At 43.4% G+C, this 27460-nt stretch overlaps 1 long non-coding RNA gene across 2 annotated transcripts in view; it reads right to left on the minus strand.

Moving 5' to 3' along the window:
* Positions 1–27460, minus strand: part of LOC138247327 (uncharacterized) — a 106734-nt gene that overhangs the window by 49202 nt on the left and 30072 nt on the right. For both annotated transcript variants that reach the window (XR_011194442.1, XR_011194441.1), the window contains exon 2: positions 16398–16592. This is a non-coding gene — a long non-coding RNA (uncharacterized lncRNA). The remainder of the gene's footprint in view (positions 1–16397; positions 16593–27460) is intronic.

Below are 27460 nucleotides of genomic sequence, written 5' to 3' on the forward strand. Positions count from 1 at the left end.
TGCTCTTTTGATGTCTAATGTATGTAGTGCCCTTTCAGCCACAGAATCTGGTTGAGGGAAGATCACTGGCAATTCTACTGTTTGATTTAAATGGAATGGTGAGATTACTTTTGGTAGAAATTTTGGATTTGTTCTTAGAACTATTTTATTTTTGTGTATTTGAATAAATGGTTCTTGTATGGTAAATGCCTGTATTTCACTTACTCTTCTGAGGGATGTGATTGCAATGAGAAATGCGACTTTCCAGGTTAGATATTGCATTTCACAGGAATGCATGGGTTCGAAAGGTGGACCCATGAGTCTTGTTAAGACGATGTTAAGGTTCCATGAAGGAACTGGTGGTGTTCTTGGTGGTATAATTCTTTTTAGCCCTTCCATGAATGCTTTAATAACTGGTATTCTAAATAGAGACGATGAATGAGTAGTTTGTAGGTAAGCAGATATTGCTGCGAGGTGTATTTTTATAGATGAAAAAGCGAGATTCGCTTTTTGCAAATGTAGTAAGTATCCCACTATGTCCTTTGTAGAGGCATGCAATGGTTGGATTTGATTGGTATGGCAGTAGCAAACAAATCTTTTCCACTTAGATGCATAGCAGTGTCTAGTGGAAGCTTTTCTAGCTTGTTTTATGACCTCCATACATTCTTGTGTGAGGTCTAAGTGTCCGAATTCTAGGATTTCAGGAGCCAAATTGCCAGATTCAATGATGCTGGGTTTGGATGCCTGATCTGTTGTTTGTGTTGTGTTAACAGATCTGGTCTGTTGGGTAGTTTGACATGCGGTACTAGTGAAAGGTCTAGTAGAGTTGTATACCAAGGTTGTCTTGCCCATGTGGGTGCTATCAGTATGAGTTTGAGTTGGTTTTGACTCAACTTGTTTACTAGATATGGAAGGAGAGGGGGAAAAACGTATGCAAATATCCCTGACCAATTCATCCATAGAGCATTGCCTTGTGATTCGCGGTGTGGGTACCTGGATGCGAAGTTTTGGCATTTTGCGTTTTCTTTTGTTGCGAACAAATCTATCTGGGGTGTTCCCCAAATTTGAAAGTACTTGTTCAGAACTTGGGGGTGAATTTCCCATTCGTGGACTTGTTTGTGGTCTCGCGAAAGGTTGTCTGCTAGTTGGTTTTGGATCCCTGGAATAAATTGTGCTATTAGGCGAATGTTGTTGTGAGTCGCCCACTGCCATATTTTTTGTGTTAGGAGACACAATTGTGTTGAGTGTGTTCCTCCTTGTTTGTTTAAATAATACATTGTTGTCATGTTGTCTGTTTTGACAAGAATGTATTTGTGTGTTATTATGGGTTGAAAGGCTTTTAACGCTAGAAATACTGCTAACAGTTCTAGGTAATTGATATGAAATTTTGTTTGGTGTACATCCCATTGTCCTTGAATGCTGTGGTGATTGAGGTGTGCTCCCCACCCTGTCATGGAAGCATCTGTTGTTATAACGTATTGAGGCACTGGGTCCTGAAATGTCCGCCCTTTGTTTAAATTGTTGCTGTTCCACCATAGAAGCGAGAGGTATGTTTGGCGGTCTACCAACACCAGATCTTGAAGTTGACCCTGTGCCTGTGACCATTGTGATGCTAGGCACTGTTGTAAGGGTCGCATGTGTAGTCTTGCGTTTGGGACAATGGCTATACATGATGACATCATGCCTAGAAGTTTTAGCACAAATTTTGCTTGTATCTTTTGGTTTGGAAACATAGCACTTATTACCTTGTGGAATGCTTGCACTCTTTGTGGACTTGGAGTGGCAATTCCTTTTGATGTGTTGATGGTTGCCCCTAGATATTGTTGTGTCTGACACGGTTCGAGGTGTGACTTTGTATAGTTGATGGAGAAACCCAGTTTGTGAAGGGTTTGTATGACATATGTGGTGTCGTTTGTGCACTTTTTTACTGTGTTGGTCTTGATTAGCCAATCGTCTAGGTAAGGAAACACATGTATCTGTTGTCTCCTGATATGTGCTGCTACTACTGCTAGACATTTTGTGAATACTCTTGGTGCAGTTGTTATTCCGAATGGCAACACTTTGAATTGGTAATGTATTCCTTTGAATACGAACCTTAGGTACTTTCTGTGAGAAGGGTGTATCGGTATATGAAAGTACGCATCTTTTAGGTCTAATGTGGTCATGTAATCTTGCTGTTTGAGCAGTGGAATGATGTCTTGTAGTGTGACCATGTGAAAGTGGTCCGATATGATGTAGGTATTTAGTGTCCTGAGATCTAATATTGGTCTTAATGTTTTGTCTTTTTTTGGAATTAGAAAGTACAGGGAGTAAACTCCTGTGTTTTTTTGTTGTACTGGTACTAACTCTATTGCATCCTTTTGCAGTAGTGCTTGAACTTCTAGTCCTAAAAGTTCTAAATGTTGTGGTGACATTTTGCGTGTTTTTGGAAGGATGTTTGGTGGGAATTTGTGGAATTCTATGCAATAGCCATGTTGGATTATTGCTAATACCCAATTGTCTGTTGTAATCTGCGGCCAAGATTGGTAGAATTGGCTTAGTCTTCCCCCCACTGGTGTTGAGTGAAGGGGTTGTGTGACTTGAAAGTCACTGTTTAGGTGGAGGTGTTTTTGGAGTCTGGAATCTTCCCCTACTCCTTGGGAATTGACCCCCTCTATATCCCCTGAAACCTCCTCTTTGGAATGAACCCTGATATGGTGTGGTTCTTGTTTGTTGGCTGGTGGTGTCTGTGGGTTGGCCACGAAGCCCCCCTCTAAATGGAGTTTTTCTAAAAGAGCCTCTGCTCTGCGGGGAGTGGAGTGCGCCCATGGCTTTGGCCGTGTCTGTGTCCTTTTTAATTTTTTCAATGGCTGTGTCCACTTCAGAGCCAAAAAGTTGTTTCTCGTTGAAGGGCATATTAAGGACAGCCTGCTGGATTTCCGGTTTGAAGCCTGAAGTGCGGAGCCAAGCGTGTCTCCTTATGGTGACAGCAGTGTTGACTGTTCTCGCTGCAGTATCGGCTGCGTCCATTGAAGAGCGGATTTGATTGTTTGAGATCGTTTGTCCCTCTTCAACTATTTGCTGCGCCCTTTTTTGGTATTCCTGTGGAAGATGGTCTATGAGAAGTTGCATCTCATCCCAGTGTGCGCGGTCATATCGGGCCAGCAGCGCTTGAGAATTTGCGATGCGCCACTGGTTGGCTGCCTGTGATGCTACTCTTTTTCCTGCTGCATCAAATTTTCTGCTTTCTTTGTCCGGAGGTGGGGCGTCGCCAGATGTATGGGAATTTGCTCTTTTGCGAGCTGCCCCTACTACTACGGAGTCAGGTGGTAACTGCGAAGTAATAAACACTGGGTCTGTGGGTGGTGGTTTGTATTTCTTATCCACCCTTGGGGTGATGGCTCTTGATTTTACGGGCTCTTCAAAAATTTGTTTTGCGTGCCGTAACATCCCTGGTAGCATTGGGAGACATTGATATTGGCTATGTGTAGCCGAGAGGGTGTTAAATAAAAAATCATCCTCTATAGGATCGGAATGCAGTTGGACATTGTGGAATTCTGCTGCCCTAGCCACCAGTTGCGAGTATGAGGTACTGTCCTCTGGCGGTGATGGCTTTGTGGGGTATGAATCGGGATCATTGTCCGGCACTGGGGTGTCATATAAGTCCCAAGCGTCTTGATCCTGATTATCTTGACTTATGGTAGTTTGCGCTGGTGAGTGCATTTGTGGCGGTGTTTGTGCCGGCGATGCCTGTTGTGGTGGAGAGGGCGGAGGCGTGACTTTTTTAACCACTTTGGCTTGTGGTTGTGCGTCATCCTTGAGAAGTCCGATCCTTCTTTTTCTCATTATTGGGGGAAGGGTTGATATCTTCCCTGTGTCTTGCTGGATGTACAGTCTCTTTTGTGTGTAGTCTGATTCTACACTTTGGAGCTCTTGTCCAAATCTGTGCATCTGGCCACTTATTCCTTGTTCCTCTGTGTAGGATGGAGGTGTGGAACTTTTCGGCGCCGAGAGAGAATCTTTTTTCGGCTTCGGCACCGACAGAATTTTTGTGGCTTTCGGCAGGGTGTCTCGGTGCCGATGTTTTTCGGTGCCGGCATCTTGTTTTTGCCTCTCGGAGCCGCTATCTCGGCTCCGAGGTTGCTCCATGGCGGTCCCTCGACTGGAGTCGGGTGTCTTCGCTATGGGCGTGCCCTTTTTCGCCGCCTTCGACGGCTCGCCGGTATTATGGGTCGAGCCATGGCCTGTTGGCAGTGGCGTCCCCTGGGCTTTTGTCTTCTCGATGGTTTTAATTTTCGACGTCTTACTCACTGTTTGTTGCTGTTGTTCGACGTCGGAGTCTCCGGATTCTGATTCCGGAACCGAGAATGTTTCCTCTTCGTCGTCGAAACGTTGTTTTGTCGGCGTGGACGCCATTTGTAGACGCCTGGCTCTTCGGTCCCGGAGTGTTTTTCTGGACCGGAAGGCTCGACAGGCCTCACAGGTATCCTCCTTGTGCTCGGGGGACAAGCACAAGTTACAGACCAAGTGCTGATCTGTATAAGGATACTTACTGTGACATTTTGGGCAGAAACGAAACGGGGTCTGTTCCATCGGCTTCGATGTCGCACGCGGTCGGGCCGACCAGGCCCCGACGGGGGATCGAAGCTACCCCAAAGTCTTCCGATGATCGGTGTCGATGTACCTAACTATCCCGATACCGAACGGAACAATACTGACGCTTTCTTCCGAGATTCTGACTAACTTTCCGAACCGAAACACGGAGCGAAAAGGAATACGTCCGAACCCGACAGCGGAAAAAAACAATCTAAGATGGATGCCCATGCGCAATGGAGCCGAAGAGGGAGGAGTCCTTCGGTCCCGTGACCAAAAAAGACTTCTTCGAAGAAAAACAACTTGTAATACTCCGAGCCCAACACCAGGCAGCGGACTGTGCGAAACATGTGTATCTGCAGCAACATATGCCATCGAACACATATTTTCTTGTTGTACACCCTGTGGTTTAAGGAATGGCGGGTTTCGCAAAGAGCAAATGTGTTGGAATATCTGGCTCTCTGTTCCTTAACCAAGCTATTTGACTTGGATTACAAACATCATTATAACATCTCGGCATGCCTAAAACTTGTTGCACTATATACATATTTAAAATAAATGAAGGAATTACAACCAAAGGTATTGATTGTCCAACAACACAGTGGCGAGTTTTAATATAGTAAGGCCAGTCGATCATGTTATTCCGCTTTGCAGTAGGGAGTGTTTTTTAAGGCACCTGCTATCCTATACATCCAGATCAAACTGGCGGTACTGTGTTTATGAGGTAAAAAATCTTACTGCTCGATCCTTCATTTAGTTTGATGCTGACCGAAAATGTCGCTATGGTGCTCATCACAGGCCAGTTAAATATCCCGGGAATTCCCTCCATGGAATTACTGTTTCTGAGGGTCATGAAAAATACAGGGATAAGAAATAACAGGAAATATGTATTTTGGGCAAGACCTTAAGGGAATCCGTGTTTCTGTGCCGATTCCCCCATCTTTTCTCCTGTGGTTTATACTGTTACAGATGCTGAAATCTGCGCTTGAAATACAAACAACGTGTAACGGTTGTTATCGGGGCGCACCGGAGTCAAAGCCATTAGAGGTTTGTAAGCATCAAATTACTCATTATGCTCATTTTACAAATACACAACGTACTCCTTCACTTAGACACCCGTAGCTAGCAGTTTCCCGGCATCCCGGGTACCCTAAATTACTATATCAGTTTCATGCTTCACTAACAAAACCTTACTTCTTATCTTACACAACACATTCAGGGGCATATTTATACTCTGTTTGCACCGAATTAGTGCCATTTTCTTTTACTCTAGTTCGGTGCAAAACTAGACCCGTCTAGCACCAAGACCCTGATTTCTATTTTTTTTGTGCCTCATTAACGTCATTTTTTGACGCAAAAGTGGCACAAACTTACAAAATATTGGCCCTTATTTATACTTTTCGCTGCAAAACTGCACAAACTCAGTTTTGCACTAAAAAGTCTAGCACCGGCCGGGCACCATATTTATGGAATGATGCAAGCTGGAGCAAAGGGTAGGGTAGAGTAAAAAAAAATTACTTTAGTAGAGTGGGGCTGGCAGTATAGAAGAAGAGGGTTTAGCACCAAAAAATGACTTTAGGCAGGTTAGAGTAAAAGAAAATGACTCTAACCACATTAGCATCATTTTATGGTGCTAAACCTACCATGCCACATGACTCCTGTCCTAAAAAAGGCAGGAGTCACGCCCACCAGCACTTTCAAAAATAAAATGCAATCTTACCTGTACTTACCTGGGATGGGGTCCCCCATCCTCCGCAGTCCCTCTAGTGTGGGTGGGGGTGCCCCTGGGGCCTGGGGAGGGCACCTGTGGGCTTATTCCATGGTGTTCCACCATGGAAATAGGCCCACAGGTCCCCTAATGCCTGCCCTGACCCAGGCTTTAAAAAAGCTTTGCCCCATTTTTTGACCCCCTCCTCCCTCCCTTGCACCATTTTTGCATGGGAGTATAAATATGGCATTAAGGCCATAGAGTCATTTTTTGCACGGGAACGCCTACTTTGCAGCTCGTTAGGGCAAGGTAGGTTTCCACTTCCAAAAAATGACTTTAACTCCATAAATTTAGCGCTAGACGGGTCTAGCACCAAAGTATAAATATTGAGTTAGTTTTGCGCCAAATTAGAGTTAAAAAAAAGTACGCTAATTCAGTGCAAAAAGAGTATAAATATGCTGATTAGTATAAAAAAATGACGCTAATCTGGTTAGAGTCACTTATTTTTACTCTAACCTGCCTAACATCATTTTTGTTTTACGCTAGCCTACCCTTTGCACCAGCTTGCACCATTCCATAAATATGGTTTCCAGCTGGTGCTAAAAAATGGTGCAAGCCGGTGCAAAACTTTTTAGTGCCAAACTGCGTTAGTGCAGTTTTGCACCAAAAAGTATAAATAAGGCCCTTAATCTGCAAGGACCACCGCGAGACAGCGTTTCTATCCCGGGGATACTAACCATGCCCGTAATAACCTTAAGACAGACAAAGATTCAGGTTTGTGGCATTCTAGAAAACGTGACGCTAACCAAGAGAAACCAGTTTAATATCAGAGAATAAGGTATTGTAAAGTAATTTGGCTTAATTCACCATCCATGGGGCTGCCGCTGCATGAACATTTAGGATGTGATAACGCATCCCGCCCTAGGTAATTTACTTAGTCTGGGACTCGTTTTAGGCCAATGAATCTTTTGACCCTGATTGGAGACACCTTAAGACGAGATAACTAATCAGCAGATCAATCGATAGGTCAATATTCACAACAGCAAATGAATCAAATTAGTTAATGACATTAATGGGAATCAAAACTCACCATGACCTTCAACCATGAATACCCACACAACATTTAGTAAGGTTCATGAGATTTATTCCCTATTGATTACAGTCTACTAGCACGTTTATTAGTCTCAGTACCAGAAAGCACATCATTAACGTCACAATATGACAACTTGAGTAAGATTTAAGCAAAGCAAAGATGATAAACATTAGAACAAAACACGGCGTCAACATGGATCTATTTAGCAGAGTATCATTAGCGCATCTATTCAACACAGCAAAGATTCAGTCATTTTGTCTGTTTGTACCCAATATTAGTGAACTCCTTGACTAACCTCGAATTAGCATCAGCATGTTGGGCTTCATGCAAAACAATTTAGTAACACAAAGTTGGAAAACATCTAATTGTGGTCTCTGTCAAAAGCAGTTGGTACCTAGAAAGGAAAGGCAAGCAGACAATTACAATTTCATTATCATATAGTTACCCTCCCTAATGGGTCAGCATACAGAGTCAGTCTTTGTCCTGAGGACAGTAGTCGACTCGCCATTTAGCCAGGATAGAACAACAAAGTCTCAGAAACTAGGGCAGAAAGTTCTTCCCTCTTAAGGAGGAGAAGAAATTGATATCAGGCAAGACAAGATGAGGATGGTTTTGAAGAATCAAGAGAGCAAAGGTAAAGACAGAATGCCAGAGTAACAGCAGGGGTGTCCCTCTAATGGCTAATGTCTCCTTGTGACACGATGTTAAATTGAATTTGCCAGACAAGTCTCTAATTTCCCATTGGTCAGTATTTGGTACACCACTATCTTTATCCAATGGTTGAGTGGTCACCTTACTAGAATTTCCACCTAAGACAGTTCTCATACAGTTCATTGGCTCCTGTGATTTATGTCTTCATCGGGTGAGATGGCAGGTAGGAAACGTTACACGCACGACTTCAGTCAGTAGCTCCATTGTCTTTACCAGTTTAGACGACCTTGTACCTGTTGCGAATTACACTGTTGCATTAAACAAGAATGTCTCCTTGAGCAAGTCGGGTCTCATGAGAAAGAATTTACTACGGCTACACACATCTCTAGCTTCTGGAAAAGTACAGCTTTATGTCCTTCGGGAAGACAGCACAGTGCAGCTAACTAAGGCCTAATGATTTATTCAGCAAAACCTTAACATATAACTCTTAATGCAAAAACAAAATCACACATTAGTACATTAATAATTCATTATTAGTCAATTTCATCAATCATCGTATACATTTGTGACCACTCCCCGTGGGCACATTTCAAATGCGTACATTAGAAACACATTAATGCTTTTTCTATGCAGCTTCATTACGCATCATTTTGCAAGCAGTTCATGTTAATTTTTAATTATAAAAGCTACACTCCAACAGATGCAAACTGATCTGCGAGGGCTTCAACTTTCACTAACCCACAGGAGCTGTGCATTATCACCCTCGAGGTGCCCTGAGTAAATTATTTCAGTACCGAGCACCGCAAAAGAGCTGTTTTTGCTAATAGACCCAGAGCATAACATTGGAAAGCGTATTTCATTTATTGTTACATAAGCACCTTACTGAAGAGATTGCAATTACTGACGTATACTAACATTAAACGGCTGAATACCTTTGGGCCTTTCATTTCTCTAGGAGCTGTAGTTCTCACATTTGTGTCAAACAGGTGTCTTTGATGTCTTGAAAAGAATCTCCCTGCTGAAAACAAGCGGCCCACTATCTTTGTCCAAAGTTCTGAAGGATCATCAGTCACACACCCAAGATACAGAGAGGTTCCTTGAGAGCCAGAACTATCCTGTGTGCTGGGTATTTTTTACTTTCTATTTTTGCTCTTCTTTGCTTTTCTTTGATTCCGTTCACTGCACATAAGATACAATTAAAAATGCACGTCCCCCGTTGCACATGGGGACTGCCATTGTGTAAATTAACAAGCACAGACCTTCGGAAAGGAAGTAACTTTACTAAAAGTCTAGGCACCTGGATTTTGTTGTTGCCTACGTCTGACTTCACTCCACGTCAGGAGATATCCAGAATACAAGTATATCTAAACTGTTAAAAATGCCAATCAAAACCTAATTAAATGTAAAAAGGGATATTAATTTAACTCTAGTACTGACTATGATGTACATGACATTGATGATTTAATCTGGCACGGAATTAATCCAGTCCTGTTTGCCACTCAAACTGGCCTGCCTGCGCGGTCACGGCCCAACAGCAGCACTGCCGTTGAAAGCATTTTCACACAGAAACGTCAAAAAAGTAAGCTGGAGCCTCTTTTTCAGTTTTGAAAAGTAGGTAGCGATTACCTCATGTAACAGCTGTTATGGTGACAGATAAAATAATAACTGCTTCTAAAAACTAAAATAGGGAACACATGGTGGTCGAAGAATTTTAATGGTAATTTAAACAACGTGGAAATATTTGCAAACCTCCTTTTCGAAGATGAATGGGACAAAAGAGGGTTGTGTTTTATCCATTAGAGTCAAGCAGAATAGTAAGTAACGTTTACATTCTGATTTAAGGATGATATATAGACTACGAATGTCATGAACTTAAACGAGACATTGTGTGACAATGTGGGAATATGCTTTGATATTTTTATATACCTAAGACTTATTATTTTCATTCATCAAAATCAAACCCCCACAGCATTACGATATTACTTCCTAAACCTGGAAAGTCTATGAAACAAATTGGATGAGAATGTTAATATATCCAAGGCTTTAATAACTGCTAGGGGCATCATTTTGAGTGCATTGGGTGTGGAGGTGTTAACTATACCAGTGTAGTTCCCCCTTGCAGGGACCCATGGGGAAACTCTGCCCTCCAGGCCTGAAATGGGAAACTACTTAATTCCTTTACCTTGGTACTATAGTGGAACATATCATAGAAGACCAGCGTCAGTATTGTGTCGAGCCATTGGTCAACGGACCGGTGAAGACAGTACGATTCTGGACCACACTGACGCTGTTGGTGGCAGGTAAAGTCGCAGTAGCAAAGATGGTGTTTCTTCCCAGATGCTTTTATGTACTTCAGAATTCTCGCTCTACACTACCTTGCAGCCTGTTACGGGCCTCATTAAGAATGTGGCAGTCTGAGGACCACCACACTTGCGCTGACGGTCAGAATGCTGCTCACCGGGCGGTCCGAACTCCCAATTACAACTCTGGTGAGTTGACTTGCAAGGGGACCACCGTCCCCCTGGGAACATTGTTTCTGATGGGCTGATGGCAATCTTGGTTGTAGTTAGCCAGGGAAGAGCTGAAGTCAGTGACGCCTGGCTGATTACAACCTTGTTTTCCACCAGCCTTGTTATGGCAGCTATCCCACCAAGAAAAGGGTGGTGGAGAACAAGTGCAGGGGGCACTAGGGGGGCCCCTGCCCAGCACCATCCGAATGCGCATTCCAAGGGTGCTGGTCGGCCTTCTCCGTGCTATGAGATAGCACTCGACTCCTTTAAGGGAGCCGAGTGCTATCATGTAGCACTGTTCCCACTGGACTGACCATCAGGAACACTCTATTACAATGTTCCTGCCAATCATACCGACGGGAACATTGTTTTAGGGCATGGGGACGCCACCGCAATGGTAGTGGCGTCATCCCTATGAGTTTGATGGGCCCAGGCTGGGACCGCCAAACTCATAATGAGGCCATAAGATATTGGATAGCCTGATGATTTCCCTTGCGTGAACAGGTAAGAGAAGCTGGGTGGCACTATTACAGCTTAGGTGGAACCAATTGAAGGGTGTCAAGGGTCTGCCAGACTTAGAATTATACTATTATGCATCCAAATTGCAGCATGCTGCCAAGGGGGCACTTGGGGAAGAAAACTGGGTGACACGGATGCTGTACGTCATGTATGGCAAGTACTCCCTGATGGCTCTACTAATGCATGGCACACTTGTAGAACCTGACACCCCTTACCTGATTCATCAGGTGCTGGAGATATGGGAGCGAGTGGTCAATAGGATTTTATAACAACCTCCCTTTGATAGGGATCTAGTGGTATTGCCGCTTCTCCCATTCAGTGGTATTGATGAATACATGTCTGTAGTGAGATAGAGATAAGAGGATGCGAAACACTGTGTGACATATCCAGGGGAGACTTTTCTCATCTTTGCCAAGGCCTGGAAGGTGTTTGTGCTGGGGGAGGTCAATTTTTGCAAAACGCCAAACATTTAAGTACAGCAAGGGACATTTTGATTGTCTTCCCAAGAGCACCTAAGCAGACAGAAACCTTACATTTGCTATTGACGATGGTGTAGACAAGACATGGTGATGCACATCTACAAGACACTCAAGATGGACAGGAGCTAGGGAGATCCAGCAGGCTGGCAAGCATGAAGGAAGGAAATAGAGACACCCCTAACTGACCCAGAATGGAGCATGGCCTGTGCACTGGTAAAGACAGTCTTGTGCAACGCTTGATTTATATTGACACATTTCAATTTTGTGCATCGCAGATGGGTGGATTGACTCATATGTGGAAGGGAGGGAGCCTCCTTCCTGCATATGGCATGGGAGTGCCTGAGGGTACAGGTTTACTGGCTTAAGATGATTGCAAGTTTGAGTGCGGTGACTGCTTTGACAATTGAGGGATTGCCCAAGGAGTGCCTGCTTGGCATCATTAAAAAGCCTAGAGGAGGTAAAATGCCCTGGAGTTAAGCAATAGTCTTAGCTAAAAGAAGGGATGCTATGGGGTGGCTGAGTGTTAGGGCCCCTTCCATAGCCCAAAGGTGTAGGGACATGGAGGAATGGGCAATTGCGGAGGAAATACATATGAAGCCTAGTTGCACAGACAAGAAGCTGCAGGAGGACTTTGAAACATAGGCTGCTCTACTAGAAAATATGTACAAAGATTAAGATGCAGAAGATGGATAGGGTGCACAATCTCAAGACACAGCCCCCTTGGCCCATGGGAATAAACCTAGGGGTTAGGGAGGCAACCATGACTGCCCTGAGACCTTAATGACTGCTGTGGAGTTGGAGGGGGAGAGTGACAGGACCAAGTGGACATTGAATAACCCAAAACTTCACTAAGCTTTTTGCCATGTGACTATTAGTCCCAGAAAGGGAGACAAACATGGGGCTAGCCAAAAATGGAACTGGGTATGGAGGGAAGGGAGACTGAAGTCCTTGTAAGGTATTGACTCTGCAGAGGAATGAACACATTGAACACACTGTTAGCTGTTTTTTTACTGTTTCTATTGTTTAAATCATTGTTAAAATTCTCTCCTGGTGGAATGCAAAGCATAAAAGCATACTGTGGATGTGATGTAATGTACAGAACGCTGATGAATACTCAATTAACAGATTATAGATATATATAATTATATACTACTACTTTAGTTAGAAATGCTGGGGGTGCTATTAACTTCTGGGTTTTGAAGTCATTTGGATCCCCTCAGAAATGAGGAATTGCCAAGGGAATCACTATTTTGGGGTCTGATTCTCCAAGTAATTGACAAAAGAGTGTTCCTCCCTGTATCCATTCACATCCATCAGTCAAACTTAGAAATCTACAGCTTTTGGTCATTAAGGAACATGATTATGAAAAATGAATTTTGAGGGGCAAGTATCCCTCTTAGTCCATACATTCTCTACTTTAATCAGTCCTTCTCAAAGGGATTACCATAAAAGTATGATGGCTTTTAGAAAGGTTTACAACATTAACACTGTTTCACTTTCCTTTGATTTTGTTGGATATACTATCTTCCTCAAGACTTGCAATTCAGAAGATTTTTGTGGCCAATTGTTCTAATTAAATCATCCAGTTACTGGGAGGAGTCTCTGCCAGGCAATTTCTACAATAATTTAAAGTTCTAAGGTCTATAGTGATGATTGTAATTATAACTCTTGACTAATCACCAACATTTGGTCTGACAAACATCAAATCTGCCCTTTTAAGAAGATCACATACATCTAGCAGACCAGGATGTTTCAAATTGATATTTTATTTACAGTAACAGCTGGTTTCATACTCTAAATACGTCACCCATAAGTAGGATTTATTTCCCTTAAAAGCAAAGTACATGATATTTAAAAGTATGACACGTGGAAATTATTCTTATACATGAATGTTTTTCATTGTAGCTGTTGCCATAAGGAATCATTGAGCTACATTGTCACATTTATTACATGCTAAATTCAAATTGGTAGCACCTAGAGAAATGCTTCTTCCACTCATTTTAATTGGACTTTAAAACCCTCTTTAATGGTGAAGTTAAATAATAAATTACTGTTTTGGAAATGCCACTTTTAGATGGTTGACATTTTCCTGCCTAAGGTTTCTGGGTATTTTCTGTGAGTGGCCAGCTGCCCGGACTAGTGTTGCATCTCCCATTGGGAAATGAGTATGGGAGCAAGACAATGAACAAAAGGGGCCTGGGTGTATAAGGGAATGTGCCTTTCTGACAGGAAGACTGTGGAGGAGCTGTGCTCTGGCCTAGTTACACCTCAAAGGCACTTGCCCCAGCACATACAAAAGGACCTGACACAAGCCTTTTGTTTCATTACCCAGACTAGAGGCAAACCCAGGGAAGAAGAAAGAACTGACTAGAATGAGTTTTATGGGTAGACAAAGGAGTATCCCCCACCCACAGGCTGGCACCAGTCATAAATGTGGCATCCCCAGAACATAACGGGGAGCAAGACTTTGGAACTAGAAAGCAGCCTAAGAACCATGGACAACTGAAAGGAGAAACCCTGCAATGCCCTGTAGAGATGGACTTAGGGCTTTGCCTTTATCTGCAGTTGACCCTAGGATGAGAAGGGTCTTTCCAGGGCCAGTCTCACCAGTCCCTTAAACCCTCTGAGGACCAGTAGTTGGGGGAAGACCTGTGCTCCACTGTTACCCACCCTGGGTAACAGTGGGCACTCTGCGAAATTACTTCCAAACACCTCTGGGGTGGGCCAGTGCCAGGGGGTTGATGCACAGTTAAATAACTGAATTACTGGGGGGAAGGGCCCCCACCCCAGACTTCTATCGGTCCCAGAGATCTCACATCCTGGGCTGACAAAAGCTTAACCCCATCCCTGGGTCGCAGAACAATAAACTGCTCTGGACCGTACAAGATGAACGGAAGTGATCCTGCATGGCAGGAACAGGGTAGGATATGTTTGCCAGCTTCCACTCAGAACAGATTAATGTGCGGGGAGAGGGCTGGGGTCACAGGGGGTTTACCCAGCTGCACCCACAATGAAAAAGGCATTTAGGTGTCCTGGATGGGACCGGGCCACCCCATGAAAAGAACTCGCTAAAGGAAAGTAAGACATACAGCTCTCCCAAACACAGTGGGAGAGCAGCTCCATCAATCATGATTTATAAAGCGGGCAAATCACCAGTGAAGGGTCTCAAGGAGCTGGAGTTGTTAGCTACTTCACGCTACTCTGTTCATTCAATTCAGTGTATTGAGTCCTTTTCTGAATTCCTGGAGTGATATGGCATTCCAGAGGTGCAAGGGAAGGATGTTCCAGGCTTTGACCCCCAGGTGAGAGGAGAATCGTCCTCCACTTTTGGATCAGTGGATAGTGTCTGATCGGTTGGTGAAAGGTCATTCATTTGTTGATGAATGCTGGTCCGTTATTGTGCAGGGCAAGAGGTTCACAATGTTGTGCTGAGCAGAGGTCTGACTAAAGAGCCAAGGAGTATAACGAGAAGCACTGCTGTAGGAGCAAGAGATAGGTGTGTGGTCCATGATAGGTCCCAACGTCTGCAACAGTTCATCTCCAATACTGTGGAATGCCAATGCTAAAGTAAAGGCAATGTCCTGTGACTGATGACCATACACATTAAATGAGTGTACTTTAACTGCATGTGCCTGACATGAACTGATTATCCACTGACATGTGTTCAAGATTCCCTCCTAAAAAAAGTGGAGGTCTGTCTATTTCTTTGAAGTATTTTCTCTGCCCTCTCTTCAACTGCCATCATCCCTTCGGATGCTCTTAGTTGCTGTTCATGCATCCTCTGGTGGAATATGCCCCTCTTCTACACATTTCTTTGTCCATTGTTCTCTGCCCCCAATCATTCTGTTCCCTCCATTCCTGTCACTTTGAATGATCTGAGATTAGTTTGTTGTTTTCACTGTTCTCCTCACTGTCTACAATTGTCCACACTTGTTTGTTCCAGAAGTGAAGAAACATTAAATGCTGGAGTATATGACGAACAAACAACACGTAAAAAATGAGGAACAAATAAAAATAAAAATTCGGAAACAACAGTTTAAGTACATGAAATGATGATTTTCAAATTATATGCATTAGCATACCTTAAGATTTGAAAATGAGCATGTTAAAGTTCAGAGGAACATAACCTTGCAGTGTCTTTGCATTGCTTTTTGACAGCACCTAAGAGCCCTAGACCATTTGACTGTCTTCTACAATATTGAGTTTATGGGGTTATTTTTCCTCTTAACTTTTAAACCTGTAGTGTCTTGCATGATTTAGAGCAGAACCTTTCTGGCTCCCAGCAGATCCGTACCAGTGTGACACAATTGCTAGAATAGAATGTAATGAAAGCTTGGTTTGGAATGTTGGAGATCACAGGTACACGCAGAGGAATAAAGATGTGTGAATTATAGCTCTGTGTGTGCATAGTCACTGGCAGATACCCATGCTGGGGAAGACACCACAACTCATGAGGAGATAGTGGATAAGTAACCCGAAGAAGCAAGTGCTCTGCTGGAGAGTTTGCTGTGGTCTAAGTAAACTGCTTGTGTGTGCCACGTGTGCCTTTGTTGAAGTGCAGAGTCGGCTGTTGCCATATGTGGAGTCAAAGCACAACTCCAGCTGGTGTGAAGTGTGTGAGTTGAAAGAAAAGTTCACTAAGAAGTCTGCGCGTTGTTAGTCCAGAAGCAATGACCAAGATTATACAAAGGCACTGCACTGCCACACAAAATTGCATGGTGCATGGTGCATGATTGCTGACGGCGGACTCAACAAGGTTTACAAAGTGCAGCTAAAAGCAATTATCTTTTACCGACATCACGCTGTGAACTGAAACGCTGCAAGGCAGAGATCAGGTGTTAGAAAATGCAAACTGAAGTGTAAAAAGGATAAATTAGATGACTTACCCAGCCCGCTAAAGAGAGTCATCGCGCCAAAGCAGTCAACGAAGTGCTCCAGGTTGTGCTTACAGAGCTGTCCACACCCGCAGCAGTTACTCATCCTCATCAAGCCGCTGAGTGGGGCTCAGAACAACTTCTTGGGTCTTCTAAGAGCAAAGAGTTTAAGGCAACCATTGGATATGTGAAACCTGGAGATGGCAGCTAAGAAGGAAGATACCATTTAAATTATTATTAAAGACAATCCTGAGGCTCACTCATCAAAGAATTTAAAAAGAGTTTGCACAAACATGATCATCCTACAGCATCAGGGAGCATGCTACTCTCAAAATCAGTAAGTTCCACACTGGTCCACAATGCTGCTGCTTTTCTGAAACCAACATAAGCTTTCAATACTGCCAAAAGCACAATATTGGCGATAAAAGGACTGCCTTGATAGGGGCATTTGAAGATTTTATTGATGCACTTGAAGAGAGAGATAACAGAAAGATTATCAAATATCTCAAAAATCTTGCTGTTGCTGGTGTGAAAGAAGCCATAAAGAAAATGCAGAGAACTGACAAAGAAGTCACATACTGCTAGATTAAGGATGCATTGAATCTCAAGTTCAATCAAGTACCAACTGGTAATTCTGAACAATAAGTTTTCAGTCAAGAATGTCAGTTGGTGAAACAATCAATTGATTTGTGAAAGGACTCGACACACTCATCAGACACTGTAAGTTCAATGAATTTAACAATGAAAAAGCCATGCATCTTAGACTTATCCTATTCATTCGGACGAGGAATGCGTGTGAGAAATTCCTAGTCTGGAGCGAGTGTTGATGGCTGCCAGAGCTGAGGAACGTGTTGAGAAACATTCTGCTGACATGGAGGCCAGAGGTGCGCACAGCGAGTCAGCCATGAGTGTGAAAAGTAATCCGAAACAAAGGACTGAAGGACACAAATTAATGTCTACATGTAAAAGTATTATTTCAGATTTGTATTTTTTGTTTCCACATGAAGGAAAGTGTCTTGCCATTGGACAGATATGCAAATGCTGTGGGAAAACAGACCATTTTGTGACAATGTGTAAAGCGAAGGAAAAAGTAAATATGTCATGGAGTGGAGACAAAATGGCCACCAGAAAGGTCCAGAAGCAATGTTTGACACACACCCACAATGCCAGGTGGCAACATCAGTTGAGGCAAACAGAAGTAAACAAAGTAGAACATCATCTAAATCATCTCCAAACAGTTCTTTCGCCTCAATAATAAGTGAAAGTGAAGAAAGTGATTGTGCGAGGTCAATGTTTACCTCAGGAAAATGTTCACATGTAGAATTGGTTGGATTTGAAGAAAAATGTCAATCAAAGAAAAGTCGACAAGCCAAAGCAACAAAATCATAAAAACACTTTCCAAAGATTACATTAAAAATAAATGGATGTTTAATACCTTTCATTATCAACAGCGGTGCATCAATAAATATATAGCCTGAAGAGAAATACAAAGAACTGTCTCCATTACCGCAACTTACACCATTGAAGACCAAAGTGTATACTTGGGTTGCATCAATGCTCATATAGAGTCAAGGTTAATTTGGGGAGATGTTAAAATATGAGAAAACAAAGCTACAAACACCAATCCATTTTGTTCAAGGTACAGTGGCAAGTATGTGTTTGTTCAATTTGACCATGGTTGCTGGCACAGGACTGATTTCTGCGAATTACAACATGAATGCACATCATGAAATTGTAAGTCAATTCCCTTCATTGTTTCATGGTTTAGGAAAGGTAAAGACTATAAAAACAAAGCTGCATATTAATGAGGGCGTCCATCATATTGCTCAGAGAAATGGATGAGATGATTTTCATTTACAAGAAACTGCTGAAAAGAACCTAAATCATTTTGTAAGCATGATATTTTAGCGCATTCCACTGGTCCAACACCATGGGTTTCTCCCATAGTAGTAGTGCCCAAAAAGGACAATGAAGGAGCTGTGCGCATATGCGCTGACATGTGTCAAGCAAACAAAGCAATTGATCAAGAAGGACATTCATGGCGACACATTGCTGACATGATAACGCAATTGATGGTGCCAAGTTTTTTCTCAACTTGATCTGAAGAAAGGTTATCATCAACTGGAAGTTGAAGAAAGTTGCAGGTATGTTACAAATTTGTCTACACTTGTTTTGTTTGGATATAAAAGACTTAGGGATGGATTTAGATTTTGGCAGTATTGCCTCCAATCTGCCGCAGTGGTGGACCCAAAATACTGTCAAGTCGACGGTGTTCTGCCCACCATATTTAAATGTATTGTGATTGAGCCACAGTGCTCTTCCTAGCCCTCAGCCTGCTGGGATCCTGCTGACTGTATTTAGGGGTTACAGTCCTGCAGGCGGTTTACTGGCAGTGGATTTCTGATGGAGGAAGCCTATCACTGGACCCAATAGACATCGTACAGTGGCAGCAGCAATGGAATAGAGGCAACTTGCACACACACACTGTACCTTAGCCATATGTGTCCCCTTGCACAACACATCACATCCACACTATAATCCACTGCCATTCCAACACCACACAACATATACATACCAAAAACACACATTGCCATACATCCATGTCAAAACAACACACATTATTGACACTGCACCCACACGACACAACCACAACAAACCACACAACTACAGATTGATTTACACAAAAACATTCACACACAAGCAGAACTACACACATCACAACAACCACACAACACTCACCTGAGTGTTGCACACAGCAACACAACACACAACTAAACGTCCACAACAACATTGAATCCACATGCAAGTGGCACACATAGAGCCACAACCACATCCCTCACTCCAGCTGCATCAAACAGCCAATCAAATCACACACACACATAGACATAATGACTCACATACACAACTGGAAGCACAACATCACAGGAACAGATTCCCTTGTAATGTGAACACAGGGACATAGTCAACAGGCATGAATATAATGTCACTGTAGTTCCAGCACTAATTTGGTAATGTAATACTGACACCAAAATGACAGTGGTGTATGTGTGCAATATCTGTTATGTACCAGTGTGTACCCATCCATGTTCCACACAAATGTGCGCCTGACATATGCATGTCACAGTAAATCAAACAAATCACTGTGACATGTATATGACTGCAGTGGTCCTGAGCTCATATGTGGTGACCATATAACATACACAGAAAATGTGGTTCCCTACCTTTCAGTCCAACAATGGGGGTATGATGTTTTCTTCATTGTCCAGTGGCAGCAACAACATAAGGTCTTGTCTAGTCATGTCCACTTGAAAACGGAAATGGAATGGGGATAAAAGGTATGTTTGTGCCTCATTTCCCCTCCAATACACAAACTCAGGCGTGGAGGTCGGACTGCCACAGCTGGCTTGGCGGTAAGGCACATCCAAATCTGGTAGGCGGTAAAGGTGGCTGCAATCCCGCCGTCAGCCTCTATTCCCAATGCTGCCATTGAGGCGGCTGGAAATTCTTAGCTGAATAGGAAGGACTCAGGCGCTCTTTTGCCTATGGTCCCACAAAGATCTAAATCAGACAGGTGGACTGCCAAGGCGGTGGGCGAGTTTTCCGATGGAAAACAGGTGACAGGACCGTTACTGCAAAAATCTATATCAAGCCCTAAGTTTGGTATGTCATCAGCTGTAGAACCTTTCCAATACGTCATTCGATGCATCATATAGCCTGTGGTGAATGCATTCAATTAAATTTGTGACATATTAGTTTTCAGAGCTACACAAAAGGAGCATGATAGAGCTCCCACACAAGTATGTCCATTACTTAGTGATGTAGGTTTGATCTTGAATGCAGACAAGTGTGAGTTTAACAAGGCTAAACTGAAAATCTTGGGCCATATCTTTTCTGATAGGAGTGTGACACCTGATCCTACAAAAGTACAAGCTTTGTGAAATGCTGACTCCCCCTTCAATATGTTTCAATGGTACGTTCTTTTCCTGGCATGACCAGTTACTGTTCTAGATACATACAAAACTTTGCCACTGTTAGTGTTCCATTACGAGAGTTGATGAAGAAAAATGCTTCTTTTCAGTGGTCATAAGAATGAGAGTGAAGTTTCAAGGTAATCAAACACACCATTGAAAAAGCTACAGAAATGGCGTACTTTTATCCAAAGCGCAGTGAGTGAAGGAGGGGCAGGAGCTCTTTAATTTTGAAATCGCGCTCCCGCCGTCGCGGGAAGCGCCGTGAGCGGAGGAGGGGCAGGAGCCCTTTATATTTCTGTCGCGCTCCTGCCGTCGCGGGAAGCGCTGTGAGTGAAGGAGGGGCAGGAGCTCTTTAATTTTGAAATCGCGCTCCCGCCGTCGCGGGAAGCGCCGTGAGCGGAGGAGGGGCAGGAGCCCTTTATATTTCTGTCGCGCTCCCGCCGTCGCGGGAAGCGCCGTGAGCGAAGGAGGGGCAGGAGCTCTTTAATTTTGAAATCGCGCTCCTGCCGTCGCGGGAAGCGCCGTGAGCGGAGGAGGGGCAGGAGCCCTTTATATTTCTGTCGCGCTCCCGCCGTCGCGGGAAGCGCTGTGAGTGAAGGAGGGGCAGGAGCTCTTTAATTTTGAAATCGCACTCCCGCCGTCGCGGGAAGCGCCGTGAGCGGAGGAGGGGCAGGAGCCCTTTATATGGGTAAATATAAAGGGTCGATCCAGTCAGCAGTCTCGTGTCTGGGGAAGTCTTGCGTAGTTTTTACACGCCCAGCATTGTGTGCGTTGGAAATCCAGCCGCACGATGATCCGAAAACCATGCAGCGTGGGTTGCGATCTCACCAGCCTCCGTCAGCGACGCTGTGCGTCATTTCTCCAGCCCCGGCCGTTGATCTTCGGGTCGCGTTGCAGACAAGCGTTGATTTTCAGCCGCAAAGCCGGCAGCGCGTCAATTTTCCAGCCACAGATTGGAGTTGGATTGATCTTTTCTCCACATGGTGTTCTGTGCTTGAATTTCTCACTCTTAGGCTGCCAGCTTCTCCTTTCAGGGTCCCAGGAACTGGATGGGCACCACTTGACAGAGTAGGAGTCTCTCCAGAGACTCCAGGTGCTGTCAGAGAGAAGTCTTTGCTGTCCCTGAGACTGCAAATAACAGGAGGCAAGCTCTAAATCAAGCCCTTGTAGTTCTTTACAGGAAGGAAGGCAACACAAAGTCCAGTCTTTGTCCTCTTACTCTGGCAGAAACAGCAACTGCAGGATAGCTCCCCAAAGCACAGACACAGGCAGGGCATCTCTTCTTCCTCAGCTCTTCAGTTCTTCTCCAGACAGAGGTTCCTCTTGGTTTCCGGAAGTGTTCTAAAGTCTGTGGTTTTGGGTGCCCTTCTTATACCCATTTTATCCTTTGAAGTAATCCTACTTCAAAGCAAAGTCTCTCTTGATTGTGAAATCCTGCCTTGCCCAGGCCAGGCCCCAGACACTGACCAGGGGGTTGGATACTGCACTGTTTCAGGGCAGGCACAGCCCTTTCAGGTGTGAGTGACCACCCCTCCCCTCCCTCCTAGAACAGATGGCTCTCCTCAGGAAATGCAAACTACACCCCAGCTCTCTATGTGTCACTGTCTAGTGAGAGGTGCAACCAGCCCAACTGTGAAACTGACCCGCACAGGGGATCCACAAACAAGCAGAGTCACAGAAATGGTTTACACAAGGAAATGCTCACTTTCTAAAAGTGGCATTTTCAAACACACAATCTTAAAATCAACTTTACTAAAAGATGTATTTTTTCAGATTGTGAGCTCAGAGACCCCAAACTCCACATGTCCATCCACTCCCAAAGGGAATCTACACTTTACTCTGATTTATAGGTAGCCCCAATGTTAACCTATGAGAGGGACAGGCCTTGCAACAGAGAAAATCAAATGTAGCTATATTTCACTGTCAGGACATATAAAACACATTACTATATGTCCTACCTTTACCATACACTACACCCTGCCCTTGGGGCTACCTCGGGCCTACCTTAGGGGTGTCTTACTTGTAAGAAAAGGGAGGATTTAGGCCTGGCAAGTGGGTACACTTGTCAAGTCGAATTTACAGTTAAAACTGCACACACAGCCACTGCAGTGGCAGGTCCGAGACATGATTACAGAGCTACTTATGTGGGTGGCACAACCAGTGCTTCAGGCAGCCCACTAGTAGCATTTGGTTTACAGGCCCTGGACACCTCTAGTGCACTGTACTAGGGACTTACTAGTAAATCAAATATGCCAATCATGGATGAACCAGTTACATAAAGGAGCACTTGCACTCAAGCACTGGTTAGCAGTGGTAAAGTGCCCAGAGTAACAAAAACAGCAAAAACAGAGTTCAGCACACATCAACAACCTGGGAAACAGAGGCAAAATGTTAAGGGAGACCACGCAAAGGATGAAAAGTCTAACAGGGGTGTTGTGTGTGTGTGGGTGTTGTGTGTGTGTGTATGTCTGTGCATGCGTGTATGCGGGTGTGTGTTGTGTGTTGTATGTGTGCATGTATGGATGTGTGAGTGCATGTATGTTGTGTGAATGTGTGTGTGCTTGTATGTATATAAGTGTGTGTGGATGTGTGTGTAAATGGATGTGTGCATGCGTGGTTGAATGTGGGAATGGGTGTGTGTATGCTTGTGTACGTGTGTGAATGAAGGTGCATGTATGTAGAGGGGCTGGAGAGGAAGGGTGGGGTGGGGGGAAACCTGTGGAGGGCGGCGGTGAAGACCCCTAAGGGATCCCCTGTCACTGATAGTGCCTACCGCCATGGTTAACCATAGGCGGGCCAGTGACCTCCGCCGGGCTGGAGAGTGAAGTCTCCAGCCTGGTGGTCATTACCGCCGTGGCAGTCGGTGTGGTACATTGGCAGTTTGACATTAGCCAAACCGCCAATGTCTTAATATGGAGGAAAGTACTGCCACCTGTTGGCAGTACTTTCCTCCATATGAACGCCGTCCGCTGGGGTCATAATGAGGGCCATAGTTGTGTATATACTGTTGGAGTTCACAGGTACCCGCAGAGTAATAAAGGCGTGTGTTTTACAGCTCTGTGTGTGGTGTAGTTGTCGGCCGGTATCTAGGCTGGGGAAGACGCTACAAAACCCTATTTTTAATTAAACCTACTTTATATCATTATTTATTTATTTTACTATCTTTTTATTTGGTTGACTCATTATACACACCATTTCACACATTTCTGTGGGTATTTCCTTTCTGATCCAGCTAGCAAACAAGAGGTGAGGCCAAGCTGTTCACATTGAAACCCATTTAACTTTGTAGGGCCTTTGATTTGGACAGTATAACAGGTAAGTCAAAGCTCACATCTAAACTGTAGAAATTCTTCCAGTCAGATTTCCTAGAAACACTTTGATGGGTCATGGAGGTGCACATGCAGTTTGGGTGATAAGCGGTGTGAACTGTTCTTCTGTGCATGATGTCTATGATGCTGAAGACATGAGGCTGCATAAACCTTCATGCATTGTTCAGTCCTATTTATGTGTCTATTGGTATAGGGGAGGTGGTTCTAACCTCGTGCAAAATAAACAGCCTGTCCTGGGACCTCTGACCTGCTTCGGTAATAAAAGGAAATGATTTTGCAGAGGGCTATAGGAAAGAGGTGATCATCAGCAAGGCTGATGAACAGTTTTGGGACCTACAGGAGGACTACTTTGAGATACATACAGCATTGCGTTAGCTGTGTTTCTAATTTTTGAGGAGCTGTACATTTTAAGTAATAAAAATGCTTATGCTATCATGTGGAATGATCAAAATGTACTACTCTAAAAAGGCGGTGTACACAGTCAGAGGATGCCCTAGAAAATTCAAAAATGTGTGAGATAGATTGAGGCTATTCTATGATCTAGAAGTAGAAGGCTCACAGTCATCTCAGGAATGAAACAAAGATACCCAAGCACAGATAGTCTGTTGTGACTACCCAGTTACAATAAACTGGGCTGATTTGGTGCCTTCCTGCCCCTCCCCCAGACCCCAGAGTGTTTCCTGATGTTGCTCCCCTTGACTGGTTTATCCCTGTTCAGTGTAAGGGCTCCTGTCATTCCTCTATATCATCATGTTCCTTTCTCAATATGTTTGTTTCTGACCGAAGTGCTAATACAAAGAGCTGTCAAAAATGTACTACTCTATGGCAGTTACTTTTGATAGAACAGTTGCATATTGAAACCAACAGTAGGAGCTGTGTTTTTTATGGTTGGGACCATTACATAGTAATCACATGGAACAAGCTAGGGTTTTTTTTTTTGCTGAATCTATTAGTACCAATAAATTGCATCCTAAAAATGAGGTTCATAGGACAACATGCAGACTTGGGTTTTCCATAAACTGATATGGGATAATGTTCTTTAGGCTAATTATATTGTCCACTGCAGTGTACTGGCAGGTATTTGGGTGTATGAGTACTAGCCATGAGTGCCTGTCGCTGATTGGTCAGTGTGTGGTTCAAAAATAAGCACTGAAGTGCACTGTTGGATATTAGTATGTCTTATAACTCCCATGTTAGAAAGCAAATCTCTTATAACTACTTTTCAAAAGATTTAAATGGTACTAGACTTCCAGAAGTTCTGAAAATTGTTGTTTAAGTCTATTTACATTTCGACCACTGGTACTGTCCTATTCAGATATAAACTAATTGTTCCCACTTCCTAAATCTTGCCATGGAAAAAGGGGGGAGAGGGCGCGATCCTGCATCAACCCTTTGGAAAGTTATTTTTAATCTCTCTGGTACCTTGAATAAATATGGCTGAGTTACTATGCCTTATATTATAGCATTGAAGTGAGTGGGAACTCTTGGACGTTGAGTTCCACTACTTCTTTTTCATTGGTTTACTTTTTAGTGATTTTTGAAGTTAGCATATTTTTCTTTTTGTAGTTAAAGCAAACTTCTTTTTGTTTTGTAATTCTACTACATCCTTTAGAGCTAAATGCACTCTCTAACTCACCACCAGCTTTGACAGTTTCGTTACTGCACTCCTTTGTTACCTATAACCCTCTATTTATAATAAAAATCTTTCTCAATAACAGAACTAAGTCTAATCCTTCCGCTGCCTTGACCCCTTGTTTAAGGGTTGTAAAACAAATCATCTCACCTGCATTGGTTCTGGAGAAATCTGTGAATATTGCCCCTCATGATCATAGGCTGAGATACATCCCTACTTGCTTAACAACTGTGTGACAGTGCACAGAGCATATAGGTTGTATTCTTTTTTTACATACGGAAGACACACAAGGGCAAAAAATGAACAATATGAATACAACCTTAAACTTAAGGTAAAAATTCTGTGATCTCCCTAGTTCAAGATGCAGGTTTCACATCTCTGATCTGACTCGGGCCAATTTAATTGCTGGAGGAGAGGGATCTCTGTTGCAACAGCAATGGAGTTCCCTCTTCACCAACAGTGTGGTCCATCTGCCAGATTTGTATGTGACTGGAGTGAAGGTTTGCCTACAGGGTTGACTGCCCCGCAACCACTGCAGCCAAACTTTTCCAATAGCCCAACTGGGTAAGGGTGTCAGAGAACTTTCTATATGTCTGTCCACACAATTAGGATGGACGGACATATAACCTATTTTTACTGTCTGTCACGGCCAGCTAAACCCTAGTGGTAAGGGACAGTAAAAACAAAACAGGCCCTCCCACCATGGTGAGGGAGGGATTATCTTTTATATTTTCAAAAAGAAAATCCCATTGGTGCAAGACTCTGTCAAGTTGAAGGAGCCCTGTACCTATGTACAAAACGCACTGGTAGAAACCGCAGTGACGGTGGTTCCAGGCAATGCTTTAGAAATGACCACCAGCTTGGCGGTTATTTCTAAATTCTGCGGGTGGCACCGTCAGTGAGGTGGAGAAACGTGCCTCCTGCTGAAATTTAAATCAGCCTCTAAGTTAGGTGCAGCCATACTGAATGTATTCATTTGGGAACTATAATATCGTGTCTGAATAATTCAACCATTTATTTGAATAAAGACGATGAGATTTACTATCACCTAATGCTTTACTCTGTGGCATCTTGTGTTTTGATCACGGCAGTTTCACAAGTTATCCTCAAAATGTTCAGTATGACATAGTTAATGTTAACATTGTCGTTTTCTGTTTTGCTTTAAAGAGTTAAGGAAAATTTAATTTCTAACTCCTTGCAAATGTTTATGAGCGCAAAACTGTTGCAACTGAGAAATCATAGCGTGCAATAAAGAACTTTGATCTTCTAATCAAAGATGTAGTGATATATAAATAAAGCTCTGTTATCAGCAGAATGGGTTCCAAACGGTCAGAGAAAGCATTCTTACGGGAAGAGAAAAGTCTTCTTTATCCCTGGCCAATATAAACAGCACTCAGTCCGCATGCAGAACTCTCTAGAAAATCAAATGAATAATCCTTCGTACTTTCCCGTGTCAAGCTGAAAACAAACCAAATGGTTTATGCCATTCTGAGATGCAGAGGTTACAGGAATGATTGCGCTTTCATTTTTAGCTCTGAAATTAAGAAACCCAGAGGTAGTGTGACAGGGCGGATGCACTGTGCACTGAGAGCCATCTGGTATTGGTTAGGATTGTTTAATGCTAAAAGCCAAGCAATCCTTTTGACATCTTTGCTTGGACCGTTCAAAGTGCTGTTTTTTCACTAAATTATTGTGATACTATTTGTGGAATATAGTCTGCATTTCTTTCTCTTGCTGGAATAAATTTTGGAGGGCAAGGTAAATTTAAGTCCTTTCAGAAGAAGCATGGACAAAAAGCATATAATTAGGCCCAGATTTACAGAAAGAGCAGCAAGTGAAGTTGCTCCCTTGCGTTGTGTGCACTGGAGAGAGCAGAACTGTGCCATATATGCAAAGAAGTGGTGCAGTTCTGCTCTCTCCCATTCGCCAACGCAGGTACACTTACGCCACAATCAGGATGACTGAAATTATGAGGCCAGGATGGCTTAAATTATACAACAGTGTTGACTAAATTATGCAAGAAAAACAAATTATGCAGCATAATTCATCACATTTTGTGACAGTATTAATTAATTTTGTCAATTTTATACATGGTATCACTGGGCAAAGATTTCACTTTATTAGTACCAGTTTAACACCCAA

Source organism: Pleurodeles waltl, chromosome 7 (genome assembly GCF_031143425.1).
Source record: "Pleurodeles waltl isolate 20211129_DDA chromosome 7, aPleWal1.hap1.20221129, whole genome shotgun sequence".
Classification (NCBI taxonomy): domain Eukaryota; kingdom Metazoa; phylum Chordata; class Amphibia; order Caudata; family Salamandridae; genus Pleurodeles; species Pleurodeles waltl.